The 14984-nt window shown below is 48.7% G+C and overlaps 1 pseudogene; it reads right to left on the bottom strand.

Annotated features, from left to right (window-relative positions):
- Positions 1 to 13924: 13924 nt before the first annotated feature.
- LOC127684674 (60S ribosomal protein L18-like) lies at positions 13925 to 14492 on the bottom strand (annotated as a pseudogene).
- Between the last annotated feature and the right edge of the window lie 492 nt (positions 14493 to 14984).

The following is a 14984-nucleotide window of genomic DNA, read 5'->3' on the forward strand; positions in this document are numbered from 1 at the left end:
GGTGTGCATCATCAGGACAGCCAGTGTAGACTTGCTTCTGAGCGTGACAGAGGGGTGTTCTACCATGGAGCCCTCTCCCCCAGCCAGCAGCACCCACACTATCATCTTGATCCATAACTTCCCAGCCTTCCCTACCTGTTGCCTAATCACATAATTGTCTCTTCCTTCAGCACAAGGCTGGGACCCTGGACACTGCAGCAGGACATGCCAGGTGCCGTGTCCAGTGTCCTTCAAACCTGGCATGGGCACGACATCGCCCCATTTTACAGACAAGTAAACTGAGACACAGGAGTTAAACACACACACACACACACACACACACACACACGCACACACACGCACAGGCACCCGTCCTGTGCAATTGTTTTAGTTGTCCTGAGGCAGGAAGAATCAGGGCTGTCCCCAGTCATTTTCACCTCACCCTGGTTTTGTAGGAGTCTGGTGGAGGCGAACCTTGTGAGATAAGAGGAGTTGCTTCCTTCTGGGGAGCCATGCGTGTGCCCTGTCTCCGCCAGGCCGGGGACTCTCCTGGGAGAGGGCCAGTCCCTGCTCAGCTCTGCCCTCCCTTAACTGCTGCAAATTAGCATCATAATTGCCTCTTAACTATTCATGTAAAAAAGATAGGCTGGCTCGGTCTCTCCTCCCTCTCACCATGCCTAAAGGGCTGCACACTGCTTTCCTCCACCAAACTGGGTGCCGCCCTTCCCCTTGTGAGGAATTTCACATTTCCCAGCCTCAGTTTCTCCTTTCCCAAATGACAGTGACCATCCAGACTGAAGTTTATCATGACACATGAGAGAACCTCACACACTACCTGGCACACTGTGGGCAGTGGGTTGTGGTTCTGTCTGGAGACCCAGGGAGGGGAAGGGCATGCCGGGTAGTGGCCTGGCCAGGGTTCATGCCCTGGCCCCCAGGACTCCTCTAGCTGTAGTGTGCCAGAGCTCACATTTACCATTCCCTACTGGACACAGCTTATCCCTAACCATGTTAGCAGACTGGAAACTAAAGTCGTAGTTGAAGATCTCACTATGAGGCCCCGAGCTGCAGCTCTGAGTCGCCCAGCTGGGCTCTTAGGAATGAGACAGGATGGTGCCTAAGGAGACTGGTCGTGGAGTGCGGCTGCTGGGATGCGGCTCCAGTTCCACACCTCAGTTCCCACTCCTCTCCTCCCCGCGGTGTGGCCTTTGGCTAGTTGCTTAACCTCTCTGGGCTTCAGCAAAGAGGACATAACGCTGTTCCTGTTCCTACCAGGAGGCCGGGAAGCATCCACGGGCAGCCCTGGCCAGGAAGGCTGCCCAGAGGAGGGGCAGTTATGCTAAGACCTGAAGGAGGGGGTGGGTCAGCAGTTTGCCCAGGAACAGAGGAAGAACGAGGAATGTGCCCAGGACTTTGTGGTTTCCATGGTGGAGATGCTGTGGACTTCAAAGTTGGCTCCAAGCTGTCAGGGGCAGGTAGACTCCAGGTGAAACCACCTATCCTGTGGTCTGTGGCTCTGTGCCTCAGGCTAGACCTTACTCCCGTTTCTTCAGGGAACTCTCATGCTTCAAAGAGGGTTCGGAGAGGGGTCCTGATACTCAGGGACTGGTGCTCCCTTTTTTTGTTTGTTTGTTTGTTTGGTTTGGTTTGGTTTTGGTTTTGGACCTCTTAAGTATCAGGCTAGCCTAGATGCAGCCTGTTACCGTGCTCCCGTTTTCAGCTGCCATCCCATCCCCAGCCCTTTGCCGCTGGGAAAAGATCGATGTTCTCTCTAGGATGCAGAGTCAGGAGCCTTCTTCCTGTGTGGACACCCACTTAAGGCCCGGACCAAACCTGAAGGATCCAGGCCTCGGGGCCCACAGCAGGGGGCTCCCGGGGGGCTCCTGGAAGGGCCTTGACTTCACATAGACTACCCGGCATCCTAGGAGGGGGATGGAGGGGAGTGGGGTTGGCCTTGAGGAGAAAGGATTGGTTATTTTGTATTCTAGATCCTGGGCACTTGGGGGTGGGGTGGGTAAGGATGACACCCAGAACTCTGGTTCTGTGGGGTTTAGCTGGGGTCTGAGGCAGCATTATCTAGCCGAGGAAGGAACGGAGAGAGCGAGGGGAGGAGGCAGAGAGAGTACGAGAATAGGTTTCAGCACTTTGCGTGATACTTGCATGAGCAAGAGGTCCTGTGGAAACCAACCCGCTAGATAATAGCTAGACTCCAGGTGAGACAGGTCAGGATGATGGATACTAGTAGTTGTTGGCGTTGATTGAGTCTTCCCTCTCAGGACTGAGCTGCCTGTTGCAAGGACTTATCCGTCCTTCCCTATGACATGAGGGCTGCTGGGTGCTGAGACTCAGAGAGGTAGAAGCATTGCCGACGACACACAGCTACCAAGTGCCAGGAGTCTCTGACCTGCAGAGGTTAGCCCCGCAGCTGTCCTGCTAGCAGGCAGCTTCGTGCACGGCTGCTGTTGCTTGGTGGAGCAGCTTGCAGGCGTGCTTGCTCCATTGCAAATATCCCTAGCTCAAATAGGTCGGAGTGGCCCCGCCCAGGCCCCGCCCTATTTGAGTGGCCCCGCCCAGGCTAGGGAAAGCAGTAGGTAAAGTGATTAAATAAGCTAGCACCATTGTCCTGCCTGGCTTCCATAGTGGAACATCACCTTTTTTTTTTTTTTTTTTTGAGACAGGATCTCTTATGCCTCAGGCTGGCCTTAAACTCGAGATGTAGCTGAGGCTGTCCTTGTACTTCCGGTCCTTCTTCATTCACCTCTCCAATGCTGCAGTTATAGGCATCCACCACCACAGTGGATTTATTCAGTCCTGGGGCTTGAACCCAAGGCTGCAGGCAACTGAGCCACCTGCCCAGCCAACCGTCACTGCTTTATGTGTGTTAAGGACTTACTCTTTGCAGCAAAATAGAGCGACGAAGTCCACGCTGTTATCATTAGCTCCGTTCCCCAGCCGAGACAGTGAGGTTAGGCTAAGCAACTTTCCTAAGGCCACACAGCTGTTACAGGGGACAGCTGACATCCAGACCCAAGCAGGCTGGGGCCACACACCATCTTCCCTTTCTGCTTCCTTTGTGCCAACTACATCAGGAGGCCAGGGTGCCCGGGGTATCCTGGACTGGCTGTTTTCTGTGTTGAGGGGCAGCTGCCACATGCGGCTGTGGTAGGGTTGACTCTGAGGCCATTTACCTCTGAGGGGTGAGGGGGACAGCCTCCGGAGCTTCAGCAGTCCAGCCTGGGCTGAAACGTTCTTTATCTCCTGTCACTGAGCATCCTGTCTTCAATCACACACATATTTATTTCTCCTAATCGCTCTTCCTCGCCACGATAAAGTCATTTTTTTATAGAGCCAACTACGTGCATTTCATTTGAATTAAGCCTGCTGGTCTGTCAGTTTGTGTTGGAAAATCAGACAGATAAAAGAAGATGCATTTCAACAGTTTCTTTTAACTGCTTGTGTTCTGGGATGCTTTTGTGGTAGTCTCACTGGGGTGCGTGCAGTCTGCATACACACTTCAAGAACTCTGGAACACCAGGGGGACCAAAGGGCACCTGCAGGAAGGGCTTGGGTCTCCCTTTGATGTTTGATGTTAGATATTGCCATTATCCTCCCCGAGTGAAGGACCAACGCCCAGCCTCTGGGGTGTGATACCCCAGGAAGGCAGAGGATACACTTTCATGCAGAAGGGCTCTGAGACTCTTGGGTCCAGCTCAAGGCTATGAGCTCGTGCCTCACAGAAAGCAACGCAGAGAAAAACCCGACTGGCTTCGGAGACGTCAACTCTCCCTCTGAGGGAAGATGGAAGAAGTTTGTGGGTGTCTACTGGAAGCTCTTTCAGCATGGCCTCATTCACTGCTGGAGGCAGTGCCTGGCCCATCAGAGAAGCAATGAAAGGTATGTTGGTGTAGGATGGACAGAGTGAGCAGGGCTAGGAACCACTGGTAGCTCTTCACATCTCTGGCCAGTCTTCAGATTGAAGAGTAGGAACCTCTAGGGATGCAGGCTCCATGAGACATCTCCTGTGCTAGTGTGGCTTTTTAATTTATCACCTTCCTGAGGTGGGCTTGTCAGGGACACAGCTGCCTTTGAGCCATCTGTGATCCTGTAGATAACCCCTCACCCACCACATTCTCCCCATTTAGTAACCCCCCCCCAAAACTCATTGGTCCATTAAGCTAGCTTTAATGTGATAATTTATTTACGCTGTTGTTGGTACCCTCTCCCCAGGAAAAGTCACACAACACTACACCTCCAGAGTACTGGGATTACAGGTGTGTGCTGTCTCTCCCGGCTCTGGGTGGATGTTTGTGGTGTCTGCATATTGTGTGTGCTGTCAGGTATGTGTATTTTACCCACTCTGAAAGGTTATGGGGTATTGAAATCAAAACTGCTAGCTCTGAAGCCACAACTCCTGGGTTCTGAGTCACATCACTGTCGCTGGGAAGTCTTCGTGTTTTCATCTGTAGAATGGGAATTCTGAGAGAACAAAGCGTAGCGGTACACCTGCTCAGCTCAGCATCGCATCCCAGAGGCGGCAATTACTTAAATATTCATCGCTCCAAACACCTGCTCCTCTTCTAGGCTCCTTGCTTTCATTAATTCCTTCATTAACTCCATACTCATAATCTGATCCCTGGCCCCAAGTGATCTGGCAGCTGATTGCAATTGGATAGATTATCCATGCAAGTCTAGGAGAGGAATCTCCTGAGAATACAGACTCATGAAGAATAATAAGGTGCTGTGTGTGTGTGTGTGTGTGTGTGTGTGTGACTATCTGCATATGAATACAGGTGTGCCTGGAATAGAGTATCAGATACCCTGGAGCACAAGTTTCAGCTGTTTGTGATCCACCCAATCTGGGATCGGAGTTCCAGTTCTCTGCAAGAATATTATATTCTCTTCATCTCCGAGCCATCTCTTAGGCCCCATATAGCAATGGACAGTTAACAGAGGCTCCTTGAACCAGTACCCAGTGGCCTGAGTTTACCTTCATCTTGCCTTGCTATGCTCTAGAGTATACAGAACTCTCCTCCTCCAACTGCTGGCAAAGCCAGTGGCTCACTGTCTCCGACGATCCAGACTAGGGTTGAACGTAGTGAGACACCTCCCCTAAACCTTCAATTAAAAACCTGACATCTGCGAACTCCACAGCCCTTGCAACCATGAACTCCCAGCCACTGTGGGTGACTGCCTGGGGTCTGCATAAGAGCGGATCTGTCAGAGTAAAGCACAGATGGAGGGGATGGGATGGAAGGGATGGGAAAGAAGGGATGGAGGGGATGGAAGGGGAGTTTAGGGGGTCCTTGTCCACACTGCTGAGCTACTGCCTCCTGATAGATTCAGGGAGAGGAAGAGGCATTACCTTTGTTGTGTGACCTCCTGAAGGTGCAATGGAGAATACTGATCCAATGGTCACAAAGATAGCTCTGGTTGTTCTAAATGGGTCACAAAACAAAACTGAAAGTCTTCATCTGGGAAAGGGACTGGTGGTGAGCAGTTAGAATTGACAGGGGTGGGAGGGAGATCAGGGAGAGAGTAACCGGAATATATTATGTGTGAAATCATCAAGGAGCTAACATTAATGGTGTTTGTTGTCTTACCGAAGAAAGGGTAACTCCAACCAAGGGAGTCGATGCCCTGCCCCCTGTGAGCTGTCCACGGTCCTGATTCTGCACACCAGGGAAATGCAGAGGTGGTCTGTGCTGGGCACTCTCACCTGGGCCGCCACACTCTCAATCCCTAGGCTCTGCTCCTGTACTGACATGTGAGAGGACCAGCCTTCCCGTGGGGTCAGAGCTCGACAGCATCTGCCGAGAAGCTGAGGCAGAATTTTGTGCTTCTCCATCTTCTCCTTCTACCCTCCCTCTCAGGAACCACCTGACCACTCTAATAAAAATCCAGCTTTATGTAAATACCCTGTTCTCCAAGTAATAAATGCCATTAGCTAAGCCAGTCTGAGCAACGGCAGGCTTTTAGACATCCATTTGAAGAACTCTGAAAGCTCTCCCGAGGCTCTTGCCTGTAATTCACGAAGGGGGAGTTGGTAATAACTGTGTTAAATGGCCAAGCCTGGCAATTCACAGGAGGTGTGTCTGTTTGCATGTTGTGTTGGTGGAGGGGGCTTCCGGGGAGAAGATGCCTCCTCCCATGCTGATCGGTTACTTAGTTTTAAGAGTCCCCCTGGGGGTTCACAGTCCTCTGATGAGCCACTAATGAAAAGAGCAGATCTGACAATTAATTTCCCCAGAGTTATTATTTGTTGTTTTGGCAACAATTCTATGAAAAGCCTTAATAGTTACCTGGCCTCCCAGTGGTTGAGGAGAGTCGTGGGTTGGGGGAAGGAAGGGATTGCAACCAATTTGTTCAACAGTTATGGACCAAACACCAACTTCGCACCTGTCCTAGACGTGCATCCTATCTTCAGGAGTCCCAAGGCCAGTGGGAGGCAGGGTGGAAGGAAAGGGCTGCAGCTAAGCACTGTGAGGTCTACTGTGGGCTGGGAGGTGTGGTGAGCTATGGGAGCCAAGGGTGGCAGGTAATATGGACTACAGGAGTCCCAGAAGGCTTCTGGGAATAAGAGTCCTTGTGACCTAGGTAAATGGAATGTTCTAGAAAGTAGGACCAACCCTGTCAAAGGCTTCAAAGTAAAGATCATCCAAAAAGACCTGTGGTCAGATGTTGGGTTGTTGAGAATTCTCATTTGCTGCTGCTGTGCCCACAAGGGCCACGTGGTCATTTTGGAAAATCAGCTGGAGATTGCCTAATAAAGTCAGAGGTGTGCAAGTCCTCGGACAGAGCTGTGCTTCTTTCTAGGAGCAGAAAACACATTAAGGGGCATGTGCACCTAGGAGATACTACACGAAATGACCAAAGTCCCTGACATGGGCGGAATGACACACTGTGGTGTAATCACAGACAGAGCAGTGGGAACATGGAACATGCAACACATCAACATGACAGGTCTTCCTCACAGCAACGCCAACAAACAAGAGTGACACAAGCTCAGCTGTATCCAGTACCAGGCAGGTACCAGGCAGGTAAGGCTGAAACATTAAGGATGCAGCCCAGTGGGCTGAGGATGTATCTCAATGTTATAGCATTTACCTAGCATGCACAAGACCCCACATGTAGACTTCCTGCAAACCAACCAACCTACCTACCAACCAACCAAATAAAATATTGTTTGAGAATGCACACAAGGACAGCAGACTGTAAAAGAAAGTGAGGGAGTTCTTGACTTCAGAAGCCAGAATGTGACTTTTTCTGGGGAGAGAAAGAGGACATAGGAGAGGAGAGTTCCAAGGGCAGGTCTAGAAGAGGGTCTAGTCACTGACCTGAGTTAGAGTTGTGATGGTGGCTAGCATTATTGGGTGAACTGTGCACAATCAGATTCTTGAATTTATCTGCATTTGTAGACTATTTCTTAAGTAAGGAATAGGAGCTAGAGCAACAGCTTCATGTTCACAGGCACTCGTGGTTCTTCAAGACCCACGTCCAGTTGCCAGCACACATGCATGCTGCTTCACAACTAGAATGTTCCAGGGGATCCAACATCTTCTTCTGGCTTCTGAAGTCACTAGATATGAAGGTGGTGCATAGATGTGCATGCAGGCAAAATATCTAAAAATACATATAAAATGGTAAAAATAAAGTAGAGAATAAAAGGAAATCCTCTGTCCCAGGTTCTCTACACTGTGCATAACCACGAGAAGGCCAGCAGGAAGGCGGGAAGGCCGAGAGTAACTCATGGAACCTTCTGGAGGTACGACCCTACTCTGGTGTGTGAGTGTGTGTGTGTGTGCATGCACACGCATGCATGTATGTTTGTGTGTGTGTGTGTGTAAGAGAGAGAAAATGCAAGTGAGTGTGTGTGTGTGTGTGTGCACCTGAGACCTGAAGTCTTGTAGATTCCTCTTAAACCATCTCCATGAGATACACATGGCTTAGCCTCCAGAGAGTCTCAGACAGACCCGAGCATTTTGAAGACTGAGGAAGAAGCCAGCTGATGCTCAGTGAGGCCCTGAGGAGCTCTGGCCTTGCCTTGGCCTTCTGCCTGCAAGTCTCTGGGACAGGTTAGGTCCCTAAGAGTGCAATGTGATCACAGAACCGAACTGACAGTGTTTCCAGATGCACACTGGAGCACTAGTTACTTTCCATCCCTGTGACCCAGTGCCTGACAGGAGTGACTGAAGAGAAGAAGGTTGTAGTTTTGCTTGTGATTTCAGAGGGTTCGGTCTGTCATAGAGGAACAGCATGGTGGAGCATCCTGGCTCATGTTATGACAGACCAAGAAGGAGAGAAAGAGAGCAGAGGTCGCCATCTCTTAGCATTCTTCTTTCCCCATTTTTGTTCTTCCCAAGCCTTCAGTCTACGGGATGGTGCCATCCCATTCAGGGCAGATTTCTCCCAGTGAATAATCTAGAGACACTCTCAGGACAAATCAGTAAGTGCACCTTAACACTCATCAAGGCTGTTCTAAGTCTGACCATGCTAACAGTGACAATTAACTACCATAAGCAGGGTGGGCATTGCCTTGAAGCTCTGTCTCTGGGTGACTCAGGATCTTTGACACAAGTGAGCTTGAGTCAGACTGGGAAAGGGCATGAATGTCACAAGGGAGGTAGGACTCTGGGGAAACTGAGTGGTTGCTTGAATCCAGACTTTATGTTCTTTGGCTATTGATGAACCGTATATAGTTATTCGTAAGAGGTATCTGCTCTTCTGGGGCAAGTGTTGCAATGTGGACATAAATGTAGACAGCAGTGTCGTGTCCTGTCCCCTTGTGAACTTGTCTTACAAAGGAACCCAAATTAGGACTAGAGGCAAGGCTCAGAGGTTAAGAGATCTTGCTACACAATCATGAGGACCAAAGTTCAGATCCCAGAGCCCACACAACAAGCCAGGCATCTAATAAAAATATATCAGTATATGTTCTTCATGATAACCCCCTCCAACACCACACACATATAAACACAGCCCAGGGCTTATTTGTTTTTAAATGGTATCACATTGTCTTAATTAGTGTTACAATTGCTGGGATGAAACACCATGACCAAAAACAATGGGGAGGAAAGGGTTTATTTCAATCACAGTTCCAGATAACAGTTCTTCATCAAAAACAGTGAGGGTAGGAACTCACACAGGGCAGGAACTTGGAGGCAGCAGCTGATTCAGAGGCCATGGAGGGCTGTTGCTTACTGACTTACTCCTCATAGCTTGCTTAATCTGCTTTCTTATGGAACCCAGCACCACCAGCCCAGGGATGGCACTACCCACAGTGGGCTGGGCCCTCCTCCATCAGTCACTAATGAAAAAAAATGTCTTAAAGGCTTGCCTGCAGCCTGGTTTTATGGAAGCCCTTCTCTTTGATGACTTTAACTTGTGTCAAGTTGACATAAAATTAGCCAGAACACACATTGTACTAATTTCTCTGTGATTCGATATTTCTATGTTCCTACCTACCATGAACATGATTAATGATCAACTTTTCTGTAGTAATCAATTTCTTTTCTCAATAGTTGTGGAATATTCCTGAGTTTGGATGTAGAAGAATTTACTCAACTCTTAGGTAATTTCCAGTTTCCACCAGCACAGGGAATGTTCAATAGATGTCCACTGCACATGCCCACACATCCTGAAGCCTTTCTTTCTGCAGAATAGATACCCAAAGCTGACGTGCTAAGTGAAAGAATTCACATTTTGATTTTAATGAACCCTGACAGATTACTCTCTCAAAGATTACAGTCATTCACACATTTACTCTAGACACAGGAGAGTCTTATTTATCTACAACATTTCAACACTGGGTGTTATCAATTCTTGGGGAGTTCCCCACACCCTTCCACTTGCCTCATATAATATCATCAACAATTGACCAAAGAAGAGAGATATGCAGAAACAAAAATCCAAGACAATGGCCAAACTTTACCTATTTTTTAAATTCACGCCTAGCCACTATTGGTGGTTATCTTTTCCTGCATCTATTGTTATATTTTCTTCTCCAGGAATGATAACTTGTGCCTTTTCTAGCTTTCTGTCAAATGATTTCTCTTCACATTACTGGTTTGCAGGAGGTTTTTTACACGTTTAGAGAATGAAGTCAGGGCTGAGGACATAGTTCAGTTCTCAGAGTGCTTGTCTAGTGGGCATGAAGCCCTGGGTCCACTCCCAATATTATACACACACACACACACACACACACACACACGCACACGCACACGCACACGCATGCGCGCGCACACAGTGAACGAACACACACACCTCCACACACACCTCCACACACACACCCCACAATGTTATTGTGAGCATCTGTGGTCCCATCATTGAGAGGTGGAAGCAGGGGCATTAGCAGTGTGTGATCACCTTCAGGTGTATAGTGAGCTTCAAGCTAGTTTGGATTGGAGATTCTGTCTCAAAACAAACTACCACCATATTAATCTGTCATCTGGTGTACTATCTTCCATTTTATTGACAGGGCAGTGAATAATATAGTGAGTTTCCCGTAGACACTAGAATGCATGTGTCAAGGCTGGAGAGGGTCGTGCTTTTAGGTGTCTTGCACAGGGTTATGTCTGGACCCATGTCCCAGCTCAGAACCTCACGGAGGTTGCCTGGGAGGTATTAAAGTAGACTTTCTCAGCATATTATCTAAAGACTTCCTTTATGGAATCACTAGGAACGTCACTGAAATCCAGGTTTCATGTTTGGGGAGGAGGCTCAGTTGGTAAAGAGAGTGGTAAGCAACTTGAGGATCTGAGTTTGAATCCCTAGGACCATGTCATGTTGGGCATAGCTGCGTAATGCCTGTAACCCTGGGGCTGGGGGACAGGGATGGGAGCAGAGTTGGCTGGTCACCCAGTCTAGTTGAATTGGTGAGATCCAATATATATAAAGGGCATTGACTAGATTGGCTTATACAATACCATCCTGGTATTTCAACAATGGTTGCCGCACAGTGGAGAAACTGAGAGTCTAGTAGCCGTTCAGTCTGGGAGGCTGGATGTTTCAACCTGGCCTTGAAGGACAGGCAGATTCCTGGAAAGCTGTTGGTTTTCAGTGTGTGTCGGAATCCCAAGAAATAGTGTCTAATATTGGTAAAGGAGTGTGTGGTGGTTTGAATAGGAATGGCCCCATAGACTTATGTGTTTGAATACTTGGCCCATAGAGAGTGATATTATTAGGAAGTGTGGCCTTGCTGGAATAGGTGTAGACTTGTTGGAGTAAGTGTGTCACTGTGGGAGTGGGCTTTGAGGTCTCCTATGCTCAAGCTAGGCCCAGTGTGGAATATGGTCTCCTTCTACTGCCTGTGGAGCAAGATGTAGCACTGTCAGCATCTCCTCCAGCACCATGTCTGCCTGCCTGCTGCCATGTTTCCCGCCATGATGATAATGGACTGAACCTCTGAACCTGTAAGGCAGACCCAATGAAATGTTTCCCTTTACAAGAGTTGCTGTGGTCATGGTGTCTCTTCACGGCACAAAAGCCCCAATTAAGACAGAATGCCACAGTAGCAAGAGAGATGAACTTGCCAGCGAGGGCAAGCAAACAAGATCCAAGTTTTCTTCTTCTGAGTCCTTTTCTATGGGCTGCTACCAAAAGGCATGGTTCTGTTAAAGCACATTTAAGGTGGTTCTTCCAACTCAAATAATCTAATTAAGAAAATCCCTCATGAGAATACCCCACAGCTTGGGTTTGTGTTTTTAGATACAGTCAAGCTGTCAACCCCTATTAGCCATTACATTTCCCAATGTGTTCCTCTGGTATACACACACACACACACACAAACACACACACACACACACACACACACATGTCCTGTGGCCATATGCCAGCTACCAAGTCTGAATCTCTACAAGTGGACTCAAAGAATCTGCATTTGAAGTGAGATTTTGAAGATTTCTTGTGTGTGTGTGTGTGTGTGTGTGTGTGTGTGTGTGTGTGTGTTTGAGACAGGGTTTCTCTGTGTAGCCCTGAATGTCCTGGAACTCACTCTGTAGACCAGTCTGTCCTTGAACTCAGAAATCCACCTGCTTCTGCCTCCCAAGTGTTGGGATTAAAGGCATATACCACCACTGCCTAGCCAGAATTTTTTTCTTGTACTCAGTAATGCTAGAGAGCTAGGACCCCATCAAGGTCCTTGGATAGAAGCAAAGGACACTGACTGTGAAGACGGATTTGAAAAGGGCATGGTGACTCCCCCTCCCCCATCACCCTGACTCCATCCCTCCCTATCACCTCCACCCCCACTTCTTCACTCCCATCTCCACCCTTTGGATCTCCCCATCCCTCCTCCACCTCCATTACCTGTACCCCCTACATTCCCTCTATAACCCCATCCACCACCACTGCCTGTATCACCCCATCTTCCACTCCCTCCATCACCCCATCTTCCGCATCCTCCACTATCACCCCATCCCTGCCCCACCTCTATCACCCCCATTCCTTCCCCCATCTCTATCACCATTATCCCAAGCCTCACTATCCCCAACATCAGCATCAGTCAAAGAAGGCTGAAGCTTCAGAACAGAGCTGTCACCGGGGACCTTTTGGCCTAACACCTCCTTTAAGCCACACTCCAGCTTTTGTTGCAACAGGAGAGAGTCTAATATATCACTTTTCTTGCCAGTATAAAGGTATAAATGTCAACCTCCTATCCTCTTTTTGGTGAAGATTTGACAAAGCACTTAGCACAGCACCCCTTTTAATCAACAAGGCAGCCGGGAGGATCACGGGGCAGCAAATGTGCCATATCCTATCGGAGCTTTGGGTAGATTTGAAAATTGCACTTTTAATTAAAATTGGCATTTGTGAGGCTCGGATTGTAGCTAGCCATTTTGCTGGGGAATTGCAGGCTGAGAGGCAAACAGTCTAAGACGGAGGCTTAAGAGTGTAAAGAGAAGGCGTGTGTATGAACAGGGACGCTTGTTTAAATAATGAAGTGAGAAAAGATAATGTAAAAAATGCTTTTCTATTTAGTCAGATTTCCACCGAGACTCCTGTAATTGCGGCTGAGCTGTCCGAAGCACTGACTGTCTGGTGAGAGACTCTCTTGATCAAATCTACCCCTCCCAGAGGCAAATGCCTGCCCTGTGGTCTCCAGGGGATTGACATCCTATATAGGTTCGTTTTTTTTTTTTTTTTTTTTTTTTTTTGGCCAAGAAGAAACACCCTGGCAGGTGCTATGCTATGTCATTAAAGTTAAGGATCCTTTCCATGCACAACAATGCCTGTCCTTCTAACAGACTCATTTTAACTCAAGCTAACCTTGAGCAGGCAATCTTACCATATCTGCTGTCTCAGTCAGGGTTTCTATTCCTGCACAAACATCATGACCAAGAAGCAAGTTGGGGGAGGAAAGGGTTTATTGAGCTTACACTTCCATGTTGCAGTTCATCACAAAAAGGAAGTCAGGACTGGAACTCAAGCAGGTCAGGAAGCAGGAGCTGATGCAGAGGCCATGGAGGGATGTTTCTTACTGGCTTGCTTCCCCTGGCTTGCTCAGCCTGCTTTCTTATAGAACCCAAGGGCACCAGCCCAAAGGTGGAACCACCCACAAGGGGCCCTCCCTCCTTGATCACTAATTGAGAAAATGCCCCACAGCTGGATCTCATGGAGGCACTTCCCCAACTGAAACTCCTTTCTCAGTGATAACTCCAGCCTGTGTCAAGTTGACACACGAAACTAGCCAGTACATCTGCCTCCAGAGCTCTGGAATGGCAGGCGTGTGGCACACCACTCGGACACCACTGGTGGGGATGCTCTACAAACAAAGAATATCAGCCCCAAATCGTTGATCTTTTTATGAACTCCAAACCATCGCTCTTTTAGTGAGTCTCAGAGTTGATCTTGGGAGGTGGGAGATTTTGGTGAACTAGAATTAGGGATGACTAATTTATTTTTTTCAACATCCAAAGCTTTTTTTATTAACAGTAAGTAAGATCCAGGGTTAGTTTTTGTAGCCTCGGCTGGCCCTTCGGCCTCTGGCATGCTCAACCTTCCCGCCCTTGGAATAGACATAGGGTTTGGTGTGGCTGTGTGGGGTTCCTGGGGCCTTACCAAAATGTCGGTAGACCTCTCTGCCCTTCCAAGGACCAGGCAGGAGCACAGTACCTAGGCCCTTGGGAGACTCCAGAGCCAGCTGGTCAAAGGTGAGGATCTTACCCCCCAGCCTGGAGGATGCGACTTCAGGCCCGGCCGCTCACCCGCAGTGCACACACCTTCAGCATGGTTACATCCAGAATCTGCACATCATCTGTGACCGTTCCCACAACCACAGCAGTCTTGTTCTCCCGGCCAGGAAGCTTCATCTTTTGTATCATCCAGGACAGGGACAAAGGTGGTCAGTTAGTGTGGCTCATAAATAAACTCTTCAGCACAACCTGGTTGAAGGTGGAGTTGGTCCGTGTGGCCAGAAACCTGTCCAGCTTGACTAGCAGCCGCAGGGAGATGTCCCGGCTCTTGGGCTCCTTGTGCCGAACCTTTCGGTCCTTGCTGTGGCAGCTGTCAACAGCCATGATGGCACCTTCTGATCGGCCAGGTCCAGAAAGCAACTAAATTCTTAATTTTTGGAAGACAGTGACAAGTAGAGTATTTAGAATAATCTCTCTGAAATAATGGGAAGTGGGCTTGAGGCTTTATGCTGGGTAGACTCTACCACTGAGTCATGTCCCAGAGTCAGGAAAACCTATTGATACTGCACATTGTTTAGATTAGATGGAAGGACACCGACCTGACTCAGCCTCACTTGCAAGAGAAGGAAAGGTTCCAGTCAACAATGAACTCAAGAATGTCACTGTGGCAGTTCAAATATGCTTGGCCCACAGGAAGTGGCACTATGAGGAGGGTGGCCTTGTTGGAGAAAGTGCATCACTGTGTGGGTGGGCTTTAAGGTCTCCTAGTATTCAAGCTCCACCCAGTGCAGAAGAGAGAGTTTCCTCCTGGATGCCCTCAGAAGACCTCTTCTGACTACCTTTGGATCAAGATGTAGACCTCTTGGCCCTTCCAGC

Source organism: Apodemus sylvaticus, chromosome 5 (assembly GCF_947179515.1).
Source record: "Apodemus sylvaticus chromosome 5, mApoSyl1.1, whole genome shotgun sequence".
Taxonomy (NCBI): Eukaryota; Metazoa; Chordata; class Mammalia; order Rodentia; family Muridae; genus Apodemus; species Apodemus sylvaticus.